The sequence below is a fragment of the Microcaecilia unicolor genome, chromosome 2 (assembly GCF_901765095.1).
Source record: "Microcaecilia unicolor chromosome 2, aMicUni1.1, whole genome shotgun sequence".
In the NCBI taxonomy this organism is placed as follows: Eukaryota; Metazoa; Chordata; class Amphibia; order Gymnophiona; family Siphonopidae; genus Microcaecilia; species Microcaecilia unicolor.
The window spans coordinates 339,016,194-339,042,924 of NC_044032.1; the positions used below are offsets into that span (position 1 = coordinate 339,016,194).

Genomic DNA, 26,731 nt, shown 5'->3' on the forward strand with positions numbered 1-26,731 from the left:
CCGTATGGGTGGTATATTGGTGTATTAGGTTCTGCCCAATGTAATAAGGTTCTGTGTGTGTTTTTGCACAAAGTTGTGCATAGTGTTTTGCAGTTGAGCGATTGTGGTTAGTATATGCTTTGAGCAACCACTTTATTCTTTGACATATGATACATATTGTGATAAACACAGTGACTGCCCTTACATGAGGAGGCCGCCAGAGGGCGCTCTCCCAGTGAAAACCTAAAAATGCCCATTCTGGCCACTAGAGGGAGCCAAAAAGTATAGTCCATGGTAGTGACCAGAAGGAACAGCTAGGGGGTGCTCCTGGCCTAGGACTTGTACTTCCCTGGGAGGCCACCAGGGGGACTCTCTGAGTGGAAGCTGGAAAGGTGGAGAGAGTTCTGGGTGCGGACCTTTCTGGAAGCAGGGGGAGAGGCCTAAAGAGAGGTGGGATGGATTAGTGGGCACCCTATAAAAGCACCCTCTAAGCCAAGGGAGGAGAGAGAAGATAGGGGGATCTGCAACACCCAGAGCCTGACATACTAGCAGAAAGACTAAAGGAAGAGGCCTGCTGAAGGAGAGCTCAAGAGAACTGCTGAAGGAGAGCTCAAGAGAAAAGGCAGGAGAAGGGTCCCTCCAAGCCCAAAAAGGTACTTACCTGGTGGGGAGCAGGTGCTGAGGTTGTGGACAATTGCAACTGTGAAACTGGTAAAAAGAACAAACAGCCATGGGGTGGAGGATAGGACCGTAAGGTTAATGTGAATAAAGAAGGTCCTATCCAGGGGAGGAGGCTGTTATACCCTGAGACCCAGATGTCCCCAGTAAATGGTCTCAGGGGTGAATCGCAGTAACAGATTAATAGTGGGCAGGCCAGGTTCCCACAAGATTGTAACCGAGCTAATAAACTGAATTTACATGCAACCAGCTAATTTGCATATTTTTGCAAGCAGAGGAAGCTGTGCTACTATCCAGAGAAGGGTGACCTGGGGGCCCCACCAGAAGAACTGGTAGGGGGGGTCGGTTACCAGGGGATACAGTGGAGAGGCCGGGCCAGGACTGCAGGTTAAGAAAGAGGTCACCCTGAGGGAAAGGGGAGGACCAAACATAGAGGCCTGAGTCAATGCAGTCTCAGAGAAGTCTGGTTGCCAGGTGGTTCCCTGAGGCAAAAGGCTGGTGAGGCTGGGCAGGAGCCACTAGAGGGCCACTGCACACCAGAGAGCACCTCTGTGGGGGATTACAAAGGGCATTATCCCAGATGGCACCTTGTTGTTGGATAACCCCTTTTGAAGACAAGGACATCAGAGAATCCCTGCTACCCTTGGCAGTTGAACAGTGTCTGAAAGTTTAAACCAAGGGAAGAACAGAGGGTTGGTGGGACCCAGGCAATAATTGTATCCCCAGGGAAGTGTGCAGAAAGGCCCACCTGACTACAGGCGGGTTCTGGGGGACTAGCGAACTCAAAGTGAAGCTGAAAGGAAAAGGGCATCAGTCTCCAGAGGAGGTCTCCTGTGTGGGGATAGTGGGAGCTGTTGAGTTCCAGAGGCAAGTCAGCAGAGTGCTACGAGGTCTCCTGTGTGTCCTTTTTACAATATCTAATATCTAAGTTTAATAAAAGGTATTAATTGTGACTTTTATTTTTATTTTTTTTTCTGTATGTTATCAGACAATTATGGATTTAAGCTCCACCCCTGGCCCCACCCATAACCCCGTCCCCCTTAGCCTCCCCAAACAGTTGGGCCACCGACCGCCTATGAGTCTGCCCATCCTCCATAAACACTAACTCTTCCTTTTCCTAAGGGATCCCACATGCCTGTCTTACTCTTTCTTAAATTCTGACACAGTCCTCATCTTTATGACCTCCACCTGGATGCCATTCCATGCTTCTATCATCCTTTCTGTGAACGAATATTTTCTTAGATTCCTCCTAAGCCTATTTCCTCTTAACTTCATCATATGCCCCCTCATTCCAGAGTTTTTCTTCATTTGAAAAAGGCTCACTTCTTGTACATTAATGCCCCTGAGATATTTAAAAGTCTCTATCATATCTCCTCTCTCCCTCCTCTCTTCCAGCGTACACATGCTGAGGTTCTGTAACCCTAAGGGGTTAAAATAATCTTACCTGAGCTCCTCCAGAGGAATAAAAATAAGGGTTCTATAGTGACATCACTCTGGGACAACAGCTGAGCAAGCTGAGACCTGGTTGCCTTGGCAATGGCTTGCTGGTCAGTTGAGAGTTGGGCAGAAGGAGAAGGTGAAAACAGTGAGAGTGAGAGGTTGTGTTGGTGGTGGCTTGAGAGAAAGAAAGAAAAAGTTTTAAGTTGTATTTGGGAAAGGTATGAGTGCTGAAGTGCACAGTTGAGATACAGATGGTGAGTGTCTGGTTAGAGGGAGGGAGATTGTGATTCCTGTTTGTGAGAGTATTAAATGAGAAAAATCCTAAATGTGTTAGAAGAAAGGGTGAAAAAGGTTTTGAAGTGTGATAGGGGAGAGTCTGAAGGTGGGTTTGAGAATTGAAAGAGAAAATCCTTAGGCTGGGTCTGGGGGAAAGGTGAGATGAATGATAGTATGCTGTGATGAGTACAGGGCTTGGAATCTTAAGAAAGTACCATGCTGCTTCTCTATGATGGTGTAGTATTTACCAGATTGAACTGAAAGTTACAAAAGGTACTGTTAGGCATTTAAGAGAGGTTTGTAGGATGGAATGTTGAAACACCCTTTGAACACAACAAAGCAGTGGGTAAAAAAACCAGGAGTCCCAGAGTGAAGATGAACCAAACTTTATTAATCAGTATATTGACTCGACACAACATTGCATTTCGGCCAAAGGGCCTACATCAGGAGTCTAAATACTGGAGTTGAGAACGATAACGATGATCCAGAATTAGCAATGCTGTAAAATAGTCTGTATTGTAGTGGTCTTGGAAAAGACTTTGTTCTGAAGCGTGAGCCAGATCACTCGCGTGAGCGTCTGTGCTGTGCAGTCAAAGAAATAAATGAAATTTCAAGCTTGAATTTGGATATTAGGTTTAGTAGTAGTTTCTGTGCTGTGAGCTGATCGAAAGCCCGATTGCGACTCATGTAGAATGGAGAATTTTTGAATGAATTCGTTGAATTGGGAGGTTACTCTGTTTTCCATCAATTTAGTCAATAGTGGGATGGATGTGGGCAGTAGTTGGTAATGTCACCTGCTGGTTTCTTGATATTCTTTGGTATTGGCGTAAGTAGTATGTCAGCGTGTTCAGTGGGGAAGGATCCCTGTTGAAGAAGGAAATTTAAGTGAATGGTGAGGTCTGAAATGAAACGTGATGGAGCTTTTTTCATTAGATAATTAGGGCATGGGTCAAGGTACAATGGGATTTTGAGAGTTTGGATATTGCTGTAGAAATTTCCTCATTGGTAAGAAGTGTGAAGTTCACCCAGGAGCAATCAGCAGGAATCTCGTCCATGATTGGGTCTAGTTCATCAAGAAAGTTGTCAATACTGATATCATCATGTGGGATTGAATTGCATAGTTTCTTACATTTAATAGTTTATCTTACATTTAATAAAATATCATGGACAAAAAAAAAGGATGTCAATTTTTTCAAAATGGACCACATCTATGGATGTGCAAGAAACATGGACATTGGAGTCGGCCATTTTGGAAATGATGCAGTGCTAATAACACATATGGAGGGGCATTTTTGAAAGGGACATCCAAGTTTTGATGAGGACGTCCTCGCAAAACGTCCTCATCCAGGGGCGGGGAAACCTGTATTTTCAAAACAAGATGGATGTCTATCTTTTGTTTAGATAATACAGTCAGGGACGCCCAAATCCTGAAATGTGGTCATCCTTAGAGATGGTCGTCCCTAGACTTGGTCGTTTCTGATTTTCGGCAATAATTGAAACCAAGGACGTCCATCTCAGAAACGACCAAATGCAAGCAATTTGGTCATGGGAGGAGCCAGCATTTGTAGTGCACTGGTCCCCCTCATAAGCCAGGACACCAACCGGGCACCCTAGGGGGCACTGCAGTGGACTTCATAAATTGCTCTCAGGTACATAGCTCCCTTACCTTGTGTGCTGAGCCCCCCAACCCCCCCTAAAACCCACTACCCACAACTGTACACCACTATCATAGCCCTTACAGGTGAAGGGGGGCACCTAGATGTGGGTACAGTGGGTTTGTAGTGGGTTTTGGAGGGCTCGCTGTTTCCTTCACAAACGTAACAGGTAGGGGGGTGGGCCTGTGTCCGCCTGCCTGAAGTGCACTGCAACCACTAAAACTGCTCCAGTGACCTGCATACTGCTGTGGTGGACCTAAGTATGACATTTGAGGCTGGCATAGAGGCTGGCAATCAATATTTTGAAAGATATTTTTTGAGGGTGGGAGGGGGTTAGTGACCGTTAGGGGAGTAAGGGGAGGTCATCCTCGATTCTCTCCGGTGGTCATTTCGGGCACCTTTTTGTGACTTGGTCATAAGAAAAACACAACCAGGTAAAGTCGTCCAAGTGTTCGTCAGGGACGTCCTTGTTTCTTTCGATTATGGGTTGAGGACATCCAAGTGTTAGGCATGCCCAAGTCCCGCCTTCACTATGCCTCTGATACGCCCCCTTGAACTTTGGCCGTATCTGCGACAGAAACAGTTAGGGACGTCCAAAATCGGCTTTCGATTATACTGATTTGGACGACCCTGTGAGAAGGATGCCCATATTCTGATTTATGTCAAAAGATGGGCGTCCTTCCCTTTTGAAAATGAGCCCAATGGTCGTTCAAAATCTTGTAAGTTATATAATGGACATTGAAAATGTGCATTATTGTAGCTAATTATATATTCTGGGGGCTTTTTTTCCTAATGTGGGTTTTACTGTGCTAAGACCCCCTAAATAGACAGTGTCTACTCTTCTTGAATGTTTTTCTCTGCAAAGCAGAGTTGTGGAAATGGACAATGGACTCATGTTTGGACCTACATTGCACATAAAAGTTATGTCCAGCCATCAGTGGCAGCTCTGTTGCCTTCAGGAATACTATCTACGTGGTTATTTTACTGACTATGGATATGGCTTCCAGGCACAAACTTTGTTTTTTCCTCTGTGTCCCCAGAAATATAAAATACCCACTATAGTTGATGCCTCTGAAGGATTTCCTCTGGGCATTCAGTGTCTGTCATGAGATGGTGCTGTAGCCCTTCCAGAGTGTGAAATAATAATGATATGATAAACAAACAACCTGTCTAAATGTGTCTTGAGATCACAGAGGCAGCATTGTGCTGTTTTTAAAGTTAACATACCCATGTTTGTCTGACATGGTGGGCATGTGGGCAAAGATCAATGTCATTAGATGTCGGTTGCCCTGGCTGCGACGCAGAAAGGCATTGCTGTATAGATGTACTCTGCCACACCTGATAATTGATAACTCCCCATGCCGTATGCTTATGGCTGTAACACAAAAAGGTTTTGTTGTGTAGATATACTCTGCCACACCTGATAATTGATGACTCTGCCTGCCCTGTGCCTATGGCTGTTTGAGCTGTACATGTGAGAAATACTATGACAAGAATGCATAATATGCACAGCATTAACCAGTGTACGGGTGCCTGTACGCCATAGAAGAGCATGGTCCTGTGTCATCATACCCCACCCCAATTACAAGGTTCTGAGCAAAAACCATGAAAGATGAGTGTAAGAAATGCTATAGTTTAATTGCATTTGACTTCAACATATATGGCACTGTACAAAAGGGAACACTTAGACAATATGATACATGATATAACCCTTGCAGCACCCCTCACCAATGCAAACCCATCCCTGTCCTACACTCATACACCCAGGCTGTTGCCCCCACGATGGCAGTGTTTGCCCATAACCCTTCCTTCCTTCCTCTTCCCTCAAGGACCTACCTCCAAACAATCAACTTCAACACCCAAACCCTCCCCTACCCAAACAACCTTTTCTTATAAATGGCATCCTGCTCTCCCCAGTGGCACACCACTGCACTACCCTCATGGGCCCTATATGTAGCACAAACTCTTTAATTACAAATGTGGCTCAGGTGGTGCAGAGCTGAGCGAGTCATGCTAAGCACCACCATCACCCTCCAGGTAACTAATTTTATTTATTTAAACACACTTGATGTACCACTAGCAGCCTACACATAGGCATTAAAGTGGTTTAGATAAGGTATTACAACTAGAAGAAAAGGAAAAGGGAGGGATAGAGTTAAGTCTGAGGAAGGGGGACAGTAGAGACGTGTACTAAGTCGTACAGAGAAAGGCAGTGGAGAAAAGATGGGTTTTTAAGGCCTGCTTAAAGGAGGGCAGGGCAGGCTGATTTCTGATGTGGAGCAGATTCACGAGTGGTAGTGTGACAAATAAGTGAGGATGAAGGAAGTGTGAGGAGGTTGTTATTGGCCAAGCAAAGGCAGCGGAGGAGGGTGTAGGGGATACAGAGGTTATTGAGGTAGGAAGGGGCAGGGGGCAGCTTGGATTTGTAACCAGTAGGAGAAGTTTGTATTTGAGGGGGGCGGAGATGGGAAACCAGTATTCAGAAAGAAAAAGGGGAATGGCATGATTGAACTGGTGAGCATTGTGTAAAGGTTTGACGGCAGATGGAGGCATTTGAGAGAGTAAAGAGGAAGACCGGCATAAAGACCATTATAGCAATCAAGGTGGGGAAATAACAAGATCAAGGATAAAAGGGTGCAATAGAGTGGCTGGAAGGAAGGGGTGGACAGATTGACTCGGTAAAGTGCAAAGAAGGACGCGTAAAGAACCGCATCAATTTGAAGTGCAAAGAAGGACGCGTAAAGAACCGCATCAATTTGAAGTGAGAAAACTGTCAAAAGTAACTCCCAGAATTTTAAATGATGTTTGAAATCAGAGTAGGTGACCATTCAGGGAAGGGTAGGAAGAGACACATTACAGGAATATGGGAAGAGAATAGCTTCACATTTGGAGAAATTAAAAAAAAAGATTAGATTTGAGCCAGGTCAAAACATGGTCAGACAGGAATTGAGACGAGTAATGGAGGAAGTGTCTGAGACCCTACAGCAAATCTGGATATCGTTAGCGTAGCAGAAGGGAATGCAAGCATGGTCTTTGGATGATGGTGCACAGCAGTGCCAGAAAGATGTTAAAGATGTTAGGTGAGAGAAAAGAACCCTGCAGTACTCCAGAGAGTAGAGGAAAGGGTGATGTAGAGGAACGGTTGAAGGAGAGTTGGTTAGAGCAGTTTGTGAGATAGCTGGAGAATTAGGAAAGGACCATGCCAGAGATGCCAATGGAGTGAAGGCAGCGGAGTAAAAGCATGTGATCTACCAAATCGAAACCTGAAAATAGGTCAAGAGAAATCAAGATAATAAAACATCATTGATCTAGAGAGGTACAGATAAAGTCCTGTAGAGCTAATAGTAGTGTCTCATTGCTGTGATTGAGATAGAAGCCTGACTGATAAGGAAGGAAGACATTGCTGTGTTCAATGTACTGCACAAGCTAAGAGTGAACTAATTTCTCCAGAATCTTAGAGAATGAGACACAATGCTTTCATCATTTCAGTGAGGCCCTGCTGCATGTCATGGTGCATTGCCTGTGTTGACTGCAAGACATCAGCATGAGTGGGACTCTCTAGGGCCTCTTGAGGAGCTATCAGTTCCATGGCAGGAGCCTCTGACCTGGCCCCTATGGCCTGTTGTCCATGCTTTACCTCTGATTTTTCTGTGACAGCTGGTGTCAACCAGGTGTTCTGGCTTGTCTGTTCATCTTGTGCTTCTTGTCCCTCAACCTCTGCGTCCTCCAGGGGAGGCATCTCTACATAGGGGTCTATCTCTTCTACAGGTTCTGTTGTAGAGGGATGTTGGGGAGACCTTGTGGCAAGCAGTGGACCTGAGGCTTCACCATGACTCATAATGGGGGACATGAAGCCAAATAGTGTTGAAGGATGCCCCTCCCACTGAACCTCCTCCATGTCCGATGTTTCTTCTGTCCCTGCCACTTTCTCCTCAAGTTTCTCTTTGTTCTCTTTATCCTCCAACTACTTATCCTCTGGATCCTTGGCTTCCTCCTTCTGCTCCTGCATCTCCTCCTCATGGGTCCTGTCCAGGGTGGGCCAGATTTCTGTTTGTTGAAAAAACATGCATGCCATTTAGTGTCACATTACATAGATCTATTACCATTGTCTCATCCTAACCAATGTATAATGTACGTGAAGCTGGGATTGGCTGTGGGTGCATTACAGATGAACATGAGACTACTACTACTTATCACTTCTATAGTGCTACAAGGCATACGCAGCGCTGTACATCATACATAAAAAGACAGTCCCTGCTCAAAGAGCTCACAATCTAAGTAGGACAGACAGATAGACAGACAGAACAACTAAGAGCTAAGGGAATTAAAGGAGGGGATAAAAGGGTACAGGGCAAATGAGTAGAGGTTAGGAGTCAAAAGCAGCATTAAAGAGGTGGGTTTTTAGCCTGGATTTGAAAATGGCCAAGGACGGAGCTAGATGTACAAGGTCGGGAAGTCTATTCCAGGCATGAGGTGCTGTCTCCTGATGTGACCCTGTTATTTCTCAGACCCAGATTCCCTGCAGGGGACGTGACAGGATCCAACGCAAAATGCTACTCAAACCCTTCTGATGTCCACAACTGGTCAACGAACAGACGATCGCCAGTTCACACAAACAGGCAGCACTCTTTCTCCCAACCACCCCAAAACAGCCAGCACTTTTTTCTAACCTTCCTCCCCAAGAAGCAGCACTACTTCCCCCCCCCCCCCCCCAAACAGAAATAACTTTGTCCTTTTTGGACCCTTGTATTGGCAGCACTAGCCTCCAGTAAGTAGGTGAAAATGAACACTGTAGTTGCCTGCTATGTGGCCTGCCAACAAAGCCAAAAGGTTTGCCTCTGCCCAATGGCAAAGGGCTACTGCTACAATGTCTGACTCCTGGTGAATCCCTGCTTGTTGATATAGGCCACTGCTGTCATCATCCACATCACTCGGACTGCATGAGACATATATAGCTGAGTCCACTTGAGCATATGGTTGGGATTATGGCAGGTACAGATGATCAATATATTCACCGTGTTGAGTCAGGGGCATGGGTGTGTAACAAGTGCTTTATTCAACACCATACCTAAGGTTGCTTTCCAGATAGACACTTATGTTGTGAAAGCAAATATTTACAAATAGGTGACATAGAGGGGCGCTTTCGATATGACATCTAAATCCAACTTTGGATGTTTTGCTGAAAGCATACAAAAATCAAGTGGTGAACATGACCATTTTTTAACCTGAAAAAGTCTATCCCTGTTTCAAAAATGGCAATTTCCTAGATTTTTTCTAGATGTTTTATGCTTAGTGTGTCTATCTTTTTGGACCATTAAAAAAACAAAACCCCATCCAAGTGAAAAATGTACAAAATCAAGCCATTGGTATGTTGGAGGAGCCAACATTCTTAGTAGACTGGCCACACAGATATCCCAGCAGAGCAGTGAGGCACCCTAGGGGGAACTGCAGTGTTCTTCACATAAAAGGTCCCAGGTACACATCTCACCCTTACCCCCTTATATTATATGATGAGCCCTCCAAAGCCCACCAAAAACTTACTGTACCCCACTACAATAGCCCTTATGGCTGCAGGTGTCACCTATATGTGAGTAATACATCTCACTAGCATTTGTCAAACTAATTGATTTTGAAAGGTGACATGCCCACTTTCAGGTTCTCGGCCAATCAGGACATGCTCAAGCCATGCCTATACCCGGCCCAAGTCATGCTGACTCCTCTGACTCCTTTGACATTACCGGATATGATGACCCCACCCTAGCCAACTTCTTTTGCATAGTTACACTCCTTGCCCTGCCTTATTTGTATAGCCCCACCCCATTTATATAATCCTGCCCAAACCCTGCCCCTTTTGGTGATATCACAGGAAATGACATCAAAGCCACACCCTTGTTCCTAGATGGCGGCCACTAATGCATACATTACATCACTTCCTGATTCCACTACTAGCTGGATGGGGTCATGTGATGGGAAGTGATGTAAAAAAAAAAACCCCAGCACCACCCTCTACAGCCGTGGAGGAATTTGTGCAGCTTAACCTTTTTTTTCACAGGAAAGAAAGAAAACAGGCATTTGTTTTCTTTTTTCTTTTTCTTTTTCTTTCTAAAGAATACAAATCTGAATGTTTATTTTGCTTTTAGCAGTGTTCACCTAAGAAACACATACGTTTTAAAAAAGTTACATAACACACCAGTAAAAGAAATAGCGATGAAAATAGTGGTAGAATAAATGCTTTTATACAGGGATTGTTTTGCCCTAACAGTATTCATCTACAAAAGCATACATGTTTTAATGCTTTGACCTTCAGGTGTGTTTCCCTGCTGGATAACTTGTACCAGTATGCTTTAGGGCTGGCCGAGACAAACTCTTTGATATGCTCACCCTTAGGGATCTCGCTCATTAGTTCACCTAGCTAGGGGGCTCATTTTCAAAGCACTTAGACTTACAAAGTTCCATAGGTTACTATGGAACTTTGTAAGTCTAAGTTGTTTGAAAATACCTAGTCACCCAAAGGATGATCCCAATCACCTTCTTTACTCACAAAAATCAGAGTCTCTATCCTGTTAAAGACAGCGTTCTTGTAAAGCATAAAGAACCATGTGCAGCTCTAGCCAGGCATGCATAGTTGTAAAAGAGGCTATGAAGATGTTAGTGTTATCTGGTGGTGCACAAAGTTCAGTCATGATGCACGCCGCATCATCGTCTATAAGATCGCAAGATGACACGGTGTATTCGGGGGAAAACTGATACATATATAGCTCATCGGGGTCTCTCACGATGCTAGGGGCAGGTAGATTTCTTCTTTGACCACATATCCCCACAAAGAGTTAAAGAACAATTTTGCAATTTTTCATTTTGCAGAGGTCACAGTTATCTGATCAGCATGTAAAAGCACATCTTATTTCTGATAGAAATCATCTATGTACCTGTTTTTCTGTTCAGCATCAGTACACCACTGAGGAAACCCCGGTGCTTCCTGCTTTTGTTGTAGATTCATGTTTATGTATTCTGCAAAGAGTTGTAGAGATGTCTGTTCAAAATACCAGACCTCATAGATTTCCCTCACTCTGTACCCTTTTGCTATAGCCATTTCCAATTCTACGGTACACCACATCCCCACCAGAGCTCTTTCTCCATCATCATGGGCACATAAGTTTACTATGCAGTCTAACGGGCAGTACAGGGAAAAAGAGTCCAGCGGTGGGAACACCTTGACTTTCAGACATCTGAAATAATCAGAGAGGAGGCAAAAATTTTCATAAATGATTTGGGATTGACCGATCTGATATTCTTTAGTTTTATTGACAAAAGGGTACAGGCTGGTAAAATCATAATAGTGTATTTTCTCACCCTGTTTAACCTGATAGTACAGACACACAGCATTTATTCTGCTTACAATAAGGTGCATTGTGAAAGTAAGGTTTGGGTCTTATAGCTTTGCTCAGAAAGGCCGTACATTCCCTATCTGTTTTAACCAAATTATCCCACTCATGTTCCCAAATACTGACGACCTTAAACCCTTTCTATTTTAGGTCATCTGCCTTGCACTGTGAGTTGTAGTTGAGAAACCCAAAGGCGGTGTCCGTTAATGGATTCATAGCAGGTCATACAGCCGTGGTAAAAGCACCTGTTAAATTCAAAGGCAGTGCGTTTGCTGTTAACGACAGCATAACCGTCGAGAAAGTAGTCACCCACCTGCAGTTCGCCACCCTTTAAAATGTGCCTGATTTGTATGTGTTCGTTGTCCTCGGTGTACCTCAGACAATGAATACTGGTGGTTGAATAACTCTTGGTTTGCTGATGATAATTGTTGGCCAACTGCAGAGCTATGGTTCTTGGTTGTAAACACATGAACCTGAACATGACCATACACATGGAAGCAAGTGTGATGTATTGGAATGCGTTTGTACATTTCCTTACGATCATTGCCCTACCCCCCAGTATTTCTTTTACATTACCTCTGCAGCCCTCTCTGTCATTTTCATCATTTCCTCTCTATACAGGACACAGGCTTTTTGTAAAATATAGACATGCTGCTTACAGAAGAAGGCCTGTTCTTTTTGTAAATCAAACATCTTATGCTTGTTTTCACTGTACCAATGTGTGAAAACCTTCTTCTCATCAGGCATCATGCTCTCAATGCCGTAGCACTTTTCTTCAGACATTTTCCACACATAGTTTTGATTTTCCATGGTGTTAAAAAAAGTGAGGAAAGTACCCTTTGCTGTCTTCAAAGCCCATGCCTTGTTGTGGGAGCTTGCTAAGCTTCATAGGCAGAAAATTTAGAGAATCTATAAAGCGAATGCCCAGTGCGTCAACCCTGATTTGTAAATCTTACCGCCCTTTGCTAACAAACACATAAACATCTTTTCCAACAACAGCTGACTGGCAATGAAATAACTGTCATAACCTTTCAAATTGTGAGCTATGAAAGTGTAGTCCTTGAACTGCTTGTCAATAAAAGAACCTATGAACTTGGAGAAACAATTCACCCCCTTGAATTCCCATTCGTGCTTAAGGTAAAGATACATTGCAAAGAAGGAGAAGCTCCATACATTTTTGGGCCACTGTCAGAAAGGTCGATTGCGACCAGATGTGCTGACATTGGAAGAAAACAAAAGGCTGTGAACCTTTTTTACACAGTTTCATAAGAATCACACATTACGCTTCATTAGTTTTATGATTTTTATTATTATGATATATGGCACATCAGTTACTACTGCCTTTTCATATTTTTTTATTTAACGACCATAGATTGCACAGGCCATGATCTACACTTGTACGTGTTTTCTCTGTTCAACATGTCCCAAAGTCTGAAACAGATACAAACATATGGAGAACTACACAGTTTTATAAAAGGAATCATGTTTTCTTTCAAGTATAATACAATGATTATAAACATGCCCCAAAGTCTGAAACAGACACAAACATATTGTGAATTACATGCTTTTGTAAAAGGAATCAAGCTTTCTTTCAAGAACAATGCAGTGTATATAATTTATATAATTTCTGTCCTTCAATTTGTTGGCAAAACTATCTAGCTTTTCAATAGGATTAGGTGCTGATTTTACACTTTCAGTGAGGTCCATGATGGTGTTAATAGTTTCATTATAAACCATCAGTATTTCCATTTTATACCCAGCTATCAGAATGACGGCTACAATATGCTCCAAGCACAGTCTCTCACAAAGTGCTCACAGTTTCTCTGCTCTGACAAGGTGCCATCTTAGGCATGCGTGTTGGCTCAGACCCCACCTATCCAAAGCACAACCATGACAGCCTTTATCCACAGCCTTGGACCAACATTGATGTATAATGCAGTAAACTGCTATTTGTACGAGTGAACTGAAGATGCTTTTCAGGTAAAGAGTGTGGATCCTCGGTTACTTAGTAAGGTTGATATGATACCACCATCACATGTCAGACATCCTCGAGACTGGAGGCCCATTTGCAAAATCTCTGTATACCTTGCACATTTTGGTGGTGTCTTCACAGCAGCACAAGCAGCATAAACATGTGACTGACCCCAGAACATATTTTGTCAAAAAAGAAAACAAAACTACGTGCATACCTGTGAAACTGGGGGAGACAACTCCTCTGTCTGGTTTAGAAGATTCATGTGTATAGTATCCTCAGCCACTTGATATATTTCTGTGTCATCGATGGCATCTCCGAACGTGTCTTCTGCCAAATCGGTGGCATTTTCAGTCACGGTTAGATTCTGTTCGCAATCTAGGTCTTGTTGTCTTCATGAGAGTCAAACAGCTTTTGTGCACATGGCAGTTCATCCATCAAGGACTCTGTCATTTCTTGGCCCTGCAACGGGTCCTTCTGTTCCATTTCAGCCATACACTATATGTTCTGGTCACTAATGATGTTTTGTGATTCTGACAGGTTGATTACTGGTGGGTAGCCCTTGGCCTCAGCGTCAAAAGCGGAGCCAGGTTGACGGCATGGGGGGAGCGAAAGCGGACTTCCGCCGGTGCCAGAGCACATTTACAATGCAACACATTGAAAAAAAATAGGCGCCAGCGCCGGCAGAACTCCGTTTGGGGGAGCGGCCCCTCCCCTGGTGCCCCCCCCTGGCTACGCCACTGCTCAGCGTCATTACCCTCTCTTTGACAGCAAGGGCTGTTTACCCCTTCTGGTCCTCTGCATATTAGGAGTTTTGTAGAACTCCATGTTTAGCTGATCTTTCTGATTCCCGATAGATGGAAAGTAACTGAGGTGGTGTAATAATGGTAGTAACACTTTTTTTATATCTCTCGATCACGTGTTGTTCTTTCTTAGGCTTCTTACAGACTGCCTGCAGACTTGTCCAGGCATGCTTGGACTATGATTTTGACTAACTTTGCCATGTGTTATTACATTTTCATACATGTGACCTTGTAACACTGCTAAAGCAAAATAAAGCATTGTTCTGTTTTGGGCTGATTGTTTTGCTAAATGAAGGGAGAAATGGGGCTGTTGCGGATAGCCATGGAGAAAGAGGAGGGTTACGGGGGATGGCTAGGAAGAAGGGGGGCTATGTGGATAGCTAAGGAGAAGGAGGGGGTGTTACAGGGATGCCTAGGGAGAAGGAGGGGCTAGAAATCTGTAAGACAAAGCAATTCCTGTATAAAGCATTTATCCTGCCATTATTTTCATTGCTATTTCTTTTCCTTGTGCTTTATGTAACTTTTTACAAATTTGTATGTTTCTTAGATGAACACTGCTAAAGCAAAATAAAGCATTCAGATTCAACACAGCTTTTTTTCTCCCTTTCAGCGGATGCAGAGAGAGAGGTTTGCTTATGTGTAACTTTAATCCCCAGCTCTGAAAAGAAGGGAGGATTATGTCCAGCTCTGAAAAGTAGCTATTGATTATGTCTACACTTCTTGGAAAGGGCTAAAGCAAAATAAAGCATTGTTCTGTTTGGGCTGATGAGAAGGGGGTCTGTGGTGGATGGCTTGGGAGAAGGAGGGGCTGTGGTGGATGGCTGGGAAGAGAGGTTGTGGTGGATAGCTAGGAAGAAGGATGGGGTTAGGGGGGATGGCAAAAGAGAAGGAGGGCTGTGGTGGATGGCTAGGGAGAAGGAGGGCTGTGGTGGATGGCTAGGCAGAAGGAGGGGCTGGAATTTAGTAAGGCAAAATAATCCATGTATAAAGCATTTATTCTGCCACTATTTTCATTGCTATTTCTTTTACTGGTGTTTTATGTAACTTTTTAAAAACTTGTATGTTTATTAGGTGAACACTGCTAAACAGCTACTGATTATGTCCATACTCTTTGCATATACTTTTACTTAACTTTTTAAAAACATTATATACTTCCTAGATAAATAGGGCAAAACAATCCCTATATAAAGCATTTATTCTACCACTATTTTCCTCACTATTTTTTTTTTTTACTGATGCTTCATGTAAGTTTTTTAAAACTTGTATATTTCTTAGGTGAGCACTGCTAAAAGCAAAATAAAGCATTCAGATTTGTATCCTTTTGAAAGAAAAATGAAAAGAAAAAACCCCCAAATTCCTATTTTCTTTCTTTCCTGTGAGAAAAAAGGTTAAGCTACACCCATTCCTCCATGGCTGTAGAGGGCAGTGTCAGGGATTTTTTTACATCACTTTACATCATGTGACCCCATACAAGATGGTGGCTAGTAGTGGAAACGGGAAGTGACAAAGTGATGTGATGTGTATATTAGTGGCAGCCATCTTGGAAAAAGGGGTGTAGCTATGTCACTTCCCATAATATAACCACAAAGGGCAGGATTTGGGTTGGGGTTATGTTAAAGGGGGTGGAGAATGGGGATATGGCTATGCAAAAGAGGTGGGGATTGGGCGGGGTCAAGATGTCATATCTGGTGATGAAATGAAAGGAGTGGGAAGTGGGCATAGCTTGGGTGGGGCATGGGCATGTCCTTGCTTCTGATTGGCTGAGAATCTGGAAGTGGGCATGTCACCTGACAAAATCAATTGACAAATGCTAGTGAGGTATACTACTTATGTGGGTATACAGTAGGGTTTGGTGGGTTTTAGGGGCTGACACTTTCCACCTCAAGTGAACAGTTAGAGTGGGCTATGGGCCTGGGTCCCCTTCTCTAGAGTGCAGTGCACTAACCACTAGGCTACTCCAGGGACCTACTTGCTGCTTTAATAGGATTGCCCATAACATCTGAGGCTGTTATAGAGGCTGGTATGTACTGTTTCAATCATATCTTTGAGGGGGGCTGGGGGTGGGAGGGGGTCAGTGACCACTGGGGGAACAAGAGGGTGTCATTCCTTTATTCCTCCTGTGGTCATTTGGCCATTTAGGGCACTTTTTGTGGCTTAGTCAATATCAAAACAGGTCTAGATGAAAACATCCAACTTTTAGCCCTGGACGTTATTGTTTTGTTCCAGTATGGCAGAAAACACCCAAGTGTTATAAATGCCCAAATCCCACCCTTAACATGCCCCTGACATGCCCCCTTATGATTTTGACATGCTGCTGATAAACAGCATAGAAACACATCTTAAAAATAGGTTTTGAAAATAGTGATTTGGATGTTTTTAAGAGAAAAGCATCCATCTGCCGGTTTATGCCACTTTTTGGATGTTTTTCTCTTTTGAAAATGAGCCCCGTGGTGACCTGAGGGCAGGGGTTGCCAGAAGGTTGTGGCTACCATGTGATATGCATCTAGCATTGAACATACTGTAGATAGTTCCTTCTCTGAGCAGGGTAATGTTCTGGGGACAGGACTGCACGAAGGTCAGTGACAGTATGGAAAGCTGCCAAAGAGCTTGTGATGAATAGCACCTATTTGGTGCTGTCTCAGGTGCTGTTTAGGGATTCTATATGTGGCCTGAAGGATAGAGCACTTCCTGTTAATGGGGGATCAGGGTTCAAATCTCTCATGACCTTTTTTCTGGTGTGTGTGAATATATAACCTCCAGAGACTCTGTAGATTTAATTGCTGGAGAAACATTGATTGATATGGAATAAAATGTTGTTCATGTTAATGTAACGCTTGAGTTTACTTTACCGTGCTGTTGGGATATGGAAGGTTAAAAGCAAAGGGCCTCTAATTTCAATCGTCACCAGATGATGTAATGTTTTGTCTTTGACAGTATTCTCTTCTCGTCCTTTTTCTAGATCTTTTATAGTGATGCTGCAATGACTGGTAAGAAGGTTATTTGTATGCATGATAAGGATTGGCCATATTTGGGATACGGTGTGTGACAACCACTGCATACCTACTTATCATCTATAGACGATGATGGTTGCACAAATTGGGTGTCACTGTGGTAGTCGGTCACACCTGACTAATGGGGTCTAGCCTCTGATGTTACATACATGCTCTGGGTTGCATTTCATAGAGCTCTTGGATTGATACATAGTGCTCATCAATGTGTAGTTCATAGCCTAGGTGTGTGGTCCATGGTACTGACATGTTACACTGTGTATCATAGTATTTGAGATTTATCCTGGGTACTGTGTATGTAGGTCTTACAATGAGGCTCCAAATTGATAAAAGCTTAAAACGAACATTCTCTTCACAGTGAGCTGCATATCAAAGGGGGTTGTATTACGTGATACCCACCTTTCTTATCAAGATGCCGTTGGATCCAGTAGATGAATCAAGGCATATCCCTGCACATCCACCTGAAGCATCTTTTCAGCACATCAGTGTCTTTCTGATAGCCAAGTAGTATGGAAGACATATGTGAGAGTGGAACTGATCACTGTATAGGTCCTTAAGATATATGGACATCTGTGTACTCTACAGAAAAGTTGTCTTGGAACCTACACAGGCACGGACCATGACAGAGAGGCATAGCTGTGTTCATAGGGTAGATGGTGAACATGGCACTGTATTGCATGCACTTCATATGTGCTAGATATGTTGGCCATAGTGGTGTCTCACCAGGGCATGCACATTTCATTCATTTTTATTATAGTTGCATGTGAGAGCATTGTGCTGCAGGCTCTTTTCACCTACAAGGCCTTATCTATCTATCTATCTCCATTATGAATGGGGTATATATGTGTGTTTGGGGGTGTGGATGTTGGGGGAGAACTGCCAAGCAAAAAAAGGAGTAGGGTGGGCTGGCTGTCTGCCTCAGGAGTCTATAAAATATGTAAAAACTAGTGTAAACATATAAATTACTAAAAATAATGCTGAAATAATTAACATAAAACTTAACATAAAAGTTAAAAATAGCAAGACATGACATGAAATGATGAATAATGGAAATGTGTAACAGAAAATACTGTGCTTATATAAAATAGAAAATACTTGGTAAATATACATATATAAAGAGTAAAATATACAATATATAAATTAAAAGTTTCAGAAGTGTCTTAAGGTTAAATACAATAAAGCAATGATATGTCATTGACATATTAACCTTAGAAAATGTATCAACCATAGAAGGTAAGACATTAAGAAAATAGGTGCAAATGAACCACTAGACCACTAACCTTGTAGTGCAATAAAATGATGTTTCCAAGATCTAGCACAAAAGAAAGCAAATGCCGTAGTCCTATATGAGGGAGAGAGATGAAAAAGACAATAGCATGTAGAAAAATGCTCACTCACCAGACACTACTAAAAATGTTTTTTAAGTGTTTAAGGGGACATATAAAATATAATAAAAGGCAACTGAGCAACAAAAGTAAAATGTGCTTCATGCCAACACAATACGTAATAGAACATTTTAATTGATAGTGAAGGGTAAAGCAAAGATGGAACATATAGATAGGTAAGAGGATATGAAGAGTTAGAAAGTAAGGTGATTAATTTAAAGAAACTTGCACAAAAGGGTTGGACAAATTCCTAAAAGAAACGTCCATAAACCATTTTTAAGATGACTTGGGAAAATCCAGTGCTCATTCCTGGGATAAGCAGCAGAAAATCTATTTTGCTCTTTTGGGATCTTGCCAGGTACTTGTGACCTGGATTGGAAACAGGATACTGGGCTTGATGGACTTTCAGTCTGTCCCAGTATGTCCATGTTTATGTATTTATGCACTTATCTAATATACATATAGGGCTAGATTCTATATATCATGCCTACAAAAATTGGCGCCTTAAAAAATACGCTTAGGCATATTCTATAAACCTCGCCTAAAGTTAGGCACGGTTTATACAATATGCCTAGTGGTCATTCCTGTGATAAATCTAAGCACACCTATGCATCTAAAATTCTCCTCCTGCTTTGTTCCATGCAGTATATAGAATATGCCTGAATTTTCGCGCCATGTCTAGAATACACCTACATTTCCGTGTACTGTATAGAAACTAATCAGTGCTAGTTTGACTTCAACTGTGTAAAAACGTTGTAATGTCATGATGTGATGCACACAGGGACATCAGCAAAAATGCCTCCAAGAAAGAGACAGCCAAATATTTCATTTCAAGAGCAAACTTCTAGCAAGACTGTTACTGCACAAAGAAAAACGGTATTTTGTCCTCCCAGGCCACAGAAGTGCCTGTCTCAGGTATTGGAGAGCCTGCGAGAGACTCACCATGATCTACAATGCCCAAGCCACCTTCCCCAGGGATGTAAATATACTAAATGCAGTGTATAAGTTATTACGTTAATTGATAGCACTGGTTTACTTCCTCCCCTGCTTTGCAATGCCTATTAGGCAGGATGTGCAGGGTGCATGCAGGGTGAGGGTGAGGGGGCAGCAACTGCAACAGGATTGGAACTTAAAACCCAAAGAAACAGTGGATACTCCTATAACAATGCAAGAAAAAAAAAAAAAACCCCCAAACCCTATCCACAAGATTGTTCAGTAATTAAACTGGTGCTGCTTAAATACTACGAAAATGACACAAAGGAGGCAGAGCTTACAGTAGTTTGAGACACACATGTCTGCACAAACCTTTATGAGCTACCTCATAGGCATAAACACCTCCTAAGCACATATTGTAAGTTATTTTTATATTTCATTCAAATCATTTAATAGTGAACTTGTTCAGAAAAACATAATTTGGGAAATGAATGAGAATTGATATTCTGCTTTTCTGTGGTTTTTGCAACTACATTCAAAGTGGTTTACATACATATACAGGTACTTATTTGTACCTGGGGCAATAGAGGGTTAAGTGACTTGTCCAGAGTCACAAGGAACTGCAGATCTTCAGAAATGGCAAAAAAGTTAACTTATGTGAATTTTTCTTCTGTTGAATAAAGTAATGCACGGTCCTACCGACGGTGGCCTGTGTTTTGCAAAGAAAATGCTGCTTCATGGTGATGGGGACCTAGTAAGTTTTCACATAGGCAGAGTTGCTCAATACTGCAATGTTATAAAAGTTTGTGAGGATGCCTGTGTCCAGTGGTGTACTGGTAAATTTTTAACAGTCTCTCTCCCCGGTCCACCTCTGCGCCCCCCGTCCACCTCTGCGCCTCTGTGCCCCCCCCCCCAAAAAATTGTAGAGCTGGCTATAGCCGGGGAGAGAGCCTGGGGGGGGGGGGGGGGCAATGCATTACTCTCTCTGGAAAAAAAATGCTCCCAGGTTCCAATTAATTCATGTTTAATGTGGGATAAAATGCCATAAATAAGTAAATAAATAGATAGAAACTCTGAACGTTGAGCACCTGATTCCCATAACATGATGTCTGTTTTAGAAGCCCTTTACCAGGAAAAAAAATCTCTGCACCAATAACAGGGTTAGCTGTCCCTATAACCAGCCCCTCCAAATGATACACTGATTACGATTTATAACAAATTACTACTCTATCTATGAAAAATTCCCTTATTATACTTCCTCTGTGTACATCCCTATGCACAAGCCAGAGGCATTTTTAAACATTTAACTTTTTTTTTTACAGTATCCTCCCCACCCCACCTCACCTACCAATTACAGACCTCCTTCCTGCTCCCCCAAGCCAAAGGGTCCCACTCCCACCACATACCTGAAGGCAGCGTCCCTGGTGATCTAGTGGATTCTTCAGGGCAGGAAAGATCCCCAGTCTTTCCTGCCCGCTGCCGGTGCTGACCCTCCTCCTGCCACATGTTCTTTAATATGGCTGCCAAGACTTACAAGAGCAGGCCTCGCAAGACTTCAGTGAAAGTCTCACGAGGCCATCCCTGGAAGTCTCGGCAGCCATTTTTAAAGAGTGATGCACACTGGGAAAAGACCAAGGGTCCATCGAGTCCAGCATCCTGTCCACGACAGCGGCCAATCCAGGCCAAGGGCACCTGGCAAGCTTCCCAAGCGTACAAACATTCTATACATGTTATTCCCGGAATTGTGGATTTTTCCCAAGTCCATTTAGTAGCGGTTTATGGACTTGTCCTTTAGGAAACCGTCTAACCCCTTTTTAAACTCTGCCAAGCTAACCACCTTCACCACGTTCTCCAGCAACGAATTCCAGAGTTTAATTATGCGTTGGGTGAAGAAAAATTTTCTCCGATTTGTTTTAAATTTACTACACTGTAGTTTCATCGCATGCCCCCTAGTCCTAGTATTTTTGGAAAGCGTGAACAGACGCTTCACATCCACCTGTTCCACTCCACTCATTATTTTATATACCTCTATCATGTCTCCCCTCAGCTGTCTCTTCTCCAAGCTGAAAAGCCCTAGCCTCCTTAGTCTTTCTTCATAGGGAAGTCATCTCATCCCCGCTATCATTTTAGTCGCCCTTCGCTGCACCTTTTCCAATTCCACTATATCTTTCTTGAGATGTGGCGACCAGAATTGAACACAATACTCAAGGTGCGGTCGCACCATGGAGCGATATAACGGCATTATAACATCCTCACACCTGTTTTCCATACCTTTCCTAATAATGCCCAACATTCTATTCGCTTTCCGAGCCGCAGCAGCACACTGAGCAGAAGGTTTCAGCGTATTATCGACGACGACACCCAGATCCCTTTCTTGGTCCCTAACTCCTAACGTGGAACCTTGCATGACGTAGCTATAATTCAGGTTCTTTTTTCCCACATGCATCACCTTGCATTTGCTCACATTAAACGTCATCTGCCATTTAGCCGCCCAGTCTCCCAGTCTCGTAAGGTCCTTCTGTAATTGTTCACAATCCTGTCGCGAGTTAATGACTTTGAATAACTTTGTGTCATCAGCAAATTTAATTACCTCGCTAGTTACTCCCATCTCTAAATCATTTATAAATATATTAAAAAGCAGCGGTCCTAGCACAGACCCCTGAGGAACCCCACTAACTACCCTTCTCCATTGTGAATACTGCCCATTTAACCCCACTCTCTGTTTCCTATCCTTCAACCAGTTTTTAATCCACAATAGGACTTTTCCTCCTATCCCATGACCCTCCAATTTCCTCTGTAGCCTTTTATGAGGTACCTTGTCAAACGCCTTTTGAAAATCCAGATACACAATGAGGCATATTTTCTATCACCCAGCTCCCCTTTGTCCACATGTTCGTTTACTCCTTCAAAGAATTGAAGTAAATTGGTTAGGCAAGATTTCCCCACACAAAAGCTGTGCTGACTCGGTCTCAGTAATCCATGTCCTCTGATGTGCTCTGTAATTTTGTTTTTAATAATAGCCTCTACCATTTTCCCTGGCACCGACGTCAGACTCACCGGTCTATAATTTCCCGGATCTCCACTGGAACTAGTTCTGCTTCTTCCATAGCTGGAACTAAAACAACTGTCAGCCCTGAAACAGTAACTTCTGCAGCTGCAGTGTTTGACAGACATGATTCTCTGACTGATACATCAGACTCTGAAAATACATCATCAGATTCTGACATTACATTACTTGATAATGATTCCTGAACCCCAAATATTCTTTGCTTTCTTATACTGCTTGCATGTTTTATTATTTTTATCATTGCTTTTATTTTGTTTATAGTTGAAAGACTTCACAACAGAACTACAGTCATCACAAAGCCAATCTGATTGAAGTACAATTGATAATAGACTTTTCTAATTTATGTTTTTGAAATTATGCAACCACCACTTTCCTTCTGATAATCTGAAATATATTCTTTGTTACACTTTCTTATTGTCACAATTGCAATGTGAAAGAGGTTTCCTACGCTTTCTTTAATATCATGCCTCAAGTACAGTTACAAATACAGGAAGTTCCAGCACGACACTCTATTTATAACCCACTGACGGTGTTGTATATTTTTTCGACAGTTTTCATTCTTTACTTTCTATTGCTTGTAACCTTGTACTTGTTAGAACAACACCAATACATATAGTAAGTTATATGGCTGATCCTAATCCTCTAATACTTCTGTACATTTGCATGGTTTTGGTACTCTCTATTTTCTCTTGTTTTTAATCTTATACGCATTGGAAAAATACCATTATATTCCCTCTACCTATTGAAAAGAATACTAATATATTTAGTAAGCTTGTATGTCTAATCCTAATTCAAATCCGAACCTTTCTGCAAAACCCTTTCCCGCTTTTTTGGCACTAATAATCCATATTATATATATATATATATATATATATATATATATATATATATATATACTTGCTGGTGGGATCCTGGTCCAGATGATGATCCTACTTGGGATCCAGTTGATAGATATCAGATGCTAATGAAATAGGCACTGGCACTATAATAATAGCTGAAGAAGACCTATTTCATGGGCATGCTAGATATAAAATTGAATGTGGAACACTTTCTCTACCTAGACGCCATCTTGGGGAACTTGTAACATATTGGTTAATGTCATTCCAGCTCTTGGGTGGACCCTGGGTACCCCAATATTTCTTCCAAGTACGGGGAACTGATACAGTTAATTCAGTTGAATTATTTGAGATTTTTCGGGTACCAGGAAGAACTCCTTTTACTAACATTGGAGCTGTACCTGTTACTCATGATTTTACATTGTAAATATGTCACAAGGGCCCACTGACTCATATGAAAGGGACCCTGGTCCCGACGATAATGAGATGTGGAACCCTTTTGTTTGATTCTATACTCTGTGTGAACCTTTACTTGATAGTTGGACCACAGGCCCTAGCACCCATATTATAGATACATTTGACATCTATGGGGTTGCCCTGATCAAAATTGAGGAAGGGGACATACCACTGTCCCGTCCAAATAGTGAATTAGTCTGGTTTTGGCTAATTTCTTATAATATTTTGGATGGAGGATGGAAACCTTGGATTTTTATCAGAAAAAGAGGAACTAGATTAGTTGAAATGTTCCAGCTAATATACACACAGGCTTGTTGGGGAGCTATTCCTTTACATTATTAATGTTTTATTCCAGATCAATTGCTACCATTGAGTTGACCAACCTCTGTGGGATAGGTCATGTCAAATTGGAACAGATGGAGCACCCTATACCCCGACCTACTAACGAAGATTTAGCACACTTTTGGGTCATTTCATATAAAATTCGATCAAGACAGTGGCTTCCCTAGTTCTTCTTCAGATAAAGAGGAAACGGGATATCTGATATATTTGAAATAATATTTCTGATTACCCCTACCCCTATGGGACTGCACAAAAGATTAGGTGCTATTCCTTTACTTTTTTAATGCTTTTTTTCAGGTTGACACTTCATATCTGCAATAAAAGGACATCATAATACCTTTCTGCCTTCACTGTATACTACTGACGAATGTAGAGTGAAACTCAACTAGAATCTGATTCTGAATTGCACTCTGGAAACAGTTATATTGTTTGCCTCTTGATAATTGCTGCAATAATCCCTTTACTGCTTATTATTCTGTAGTTTTTAAGAAGCCATAACCCATGTTAACTCCTGTCTCATGATGATTATAACAGTACTGCTTGTAGTTTCTTCTCTCTTGCACTTGCTTCCTGTGGCTTTAAGCACTGATTGTTCACATGGAAACTCTGAAAACTGTGACATGGATCAGTTCTATCTTAAAAGCAATTATCCTGTCAGATTTACTTTTTGACTGATTCAAAGCAATAGAACAATGACAATAGAGTTTGATGTTTGTGCAATTGCTGACTGTGGGGATTTGTCTTGGCAAAGATCCTATTCAAAATTCCATGTTTACCTGTGCACTTATTCTGTTTTGGATGCTGCTATTTACTACAATAGCCCATGTCATTCATGGTCTGATGCATGGTGGTATACAGGCCCAAACTATCCTACAAGTAGTCACCCTGCCTGGAATCAACCTTTGAGAAAGAAAATTACGCTGTACCGTAGACCTGTTAACAAAGATACATGTACTGATAGAAAATGCAATCCTGTTTCCATAAAATTTCAAGGAATTGACCTTTCTATAAACCACACTTATGGTATAGGCATAGAAGCTACCAACACAGATCCTGTTGGTCATTTCCATGTCCTTGTCTACTCTTCTAGGAAGACTGCCTTACCTAGATTGGTTAATCCCTTACTTCCACAACTTCCAGAAATTAATATCCCAGTTCAGATCCAAAATGTTTCTAGCCTTAGAGATACATTTACTATTGAAACAGGTTATGCTGACTCAAATTTATGGCTAGATTGGGTAAAATATACCACTAAATCTTTACAATTGTCTTATTGCTATGTTTGCACTGCTTCTCGCCCTCAACCTGAAGTAGTTCCTTTTCCTTTGAATTTTCAGAATGATTTCGCTGGAGCTATGTGTATGTTATATGTGCTCCATGGTGATCAGAACACTAATGCTTCTTGTAAGTCTCTAGCACTAATGTTTCCTGAAGTTCCTACAGAGAAAGTAAGAGTGCCTCCAGTGTTCCAACTACCTAATAAAAATATAAAATTTGAACTTTGTATACGAAGGAAGAAGGTTACAAATCCAAATAAAATAGGACATCTGAGTGCTTGCAATACCAGCTTGATTACTAGTGGTTCCATGGACTTCTCAGATTTTACAACTGCTAGAGCTGATGTTTGGTGGTACTGTGGGGATAGAACTTTATATTCTACTTTGCCCCGTGATTGGGAAGGACAATGTACTATTGTTCAATTGGTAATACCATTTACTGTTGCTGCCTTGCATACCAACAAAGGTGTTTCCCAAATCAAGAGAGATGCTCCACATGGTTCTTTTGATCAAGTCTATCTTGATTCTATTGGATTGCCAAGGGGGCTACCTAATGAATTGCTGCTGGTTTTGAAACTTTGGCATAAGTAAAAATGTTGACTGGATCAGTTACATTTATTATAACCAACAAAGAATTATCAACTATACAAGAGATGCTGTCAAGAGAATTGCTGAACAATTGGACGCTACCAGCCGGATGGCTTAGGAAAATCGTTTAGCCCTTGATATGATACTCGCAAAGGAAGGAGGAGTTTATGTAATGATCTGAAGTGGAGACTGTTGTACTTACATTCCCAACAATACAGCCCTAGACGGAAGTATTACCAAAGCATTGGAAGGACTTACAGCACTTGTTAATGAATTAGCAGAGAACTCTGGTATTGACACTCCATGGACTGGATGGTTTGAATCTATGTTTGGTAAATGGAAAAATATCATACTTTCTGCCTTGACTGCAATCATTGTTGTTATTGCTGTTTTTATACTTTGTGGCTGCTGTATTATACCATGTACTAGAAGATTGGTGGAACGTGTTGCTAAAACAGCTATAGGTGAGAAAGAACTTATAGGACAATATGTTTTGTAGGAAACAATGATTCGTTGTGTCTCACCACCAAATTCTTTAAATGATGGTGATCTAGAACATGAAAGACATGGTGATAATGACTTTGTTGACACTGCAAATAATAACACTGTTACTATTGATGATGTTAATAATCCGAATGATATTGTTTAGTTTAT

General features: G+C 42.0%; 1 long non-coding RNA gene across 1 annotated transcript; it reads left to right on the plus strand.

The window, feature by feature from the left end:
• The first annotated feature begins 531 nt into the window (after positions 1-531).
• On the plus strand, positions 532-18,262 carry LOC115462448. The gene is made up of 3 exons (XR_003940851.1): positions 532-632; positions 17,145-17,172; positions 17,552-18,262. It is a non-coding gene; the product is annotated as an uncharacterized LOC115462448 (long non-coding RNA).
• Positions 18,263-26,731: the final 8,469 nt, after the last annotated feature.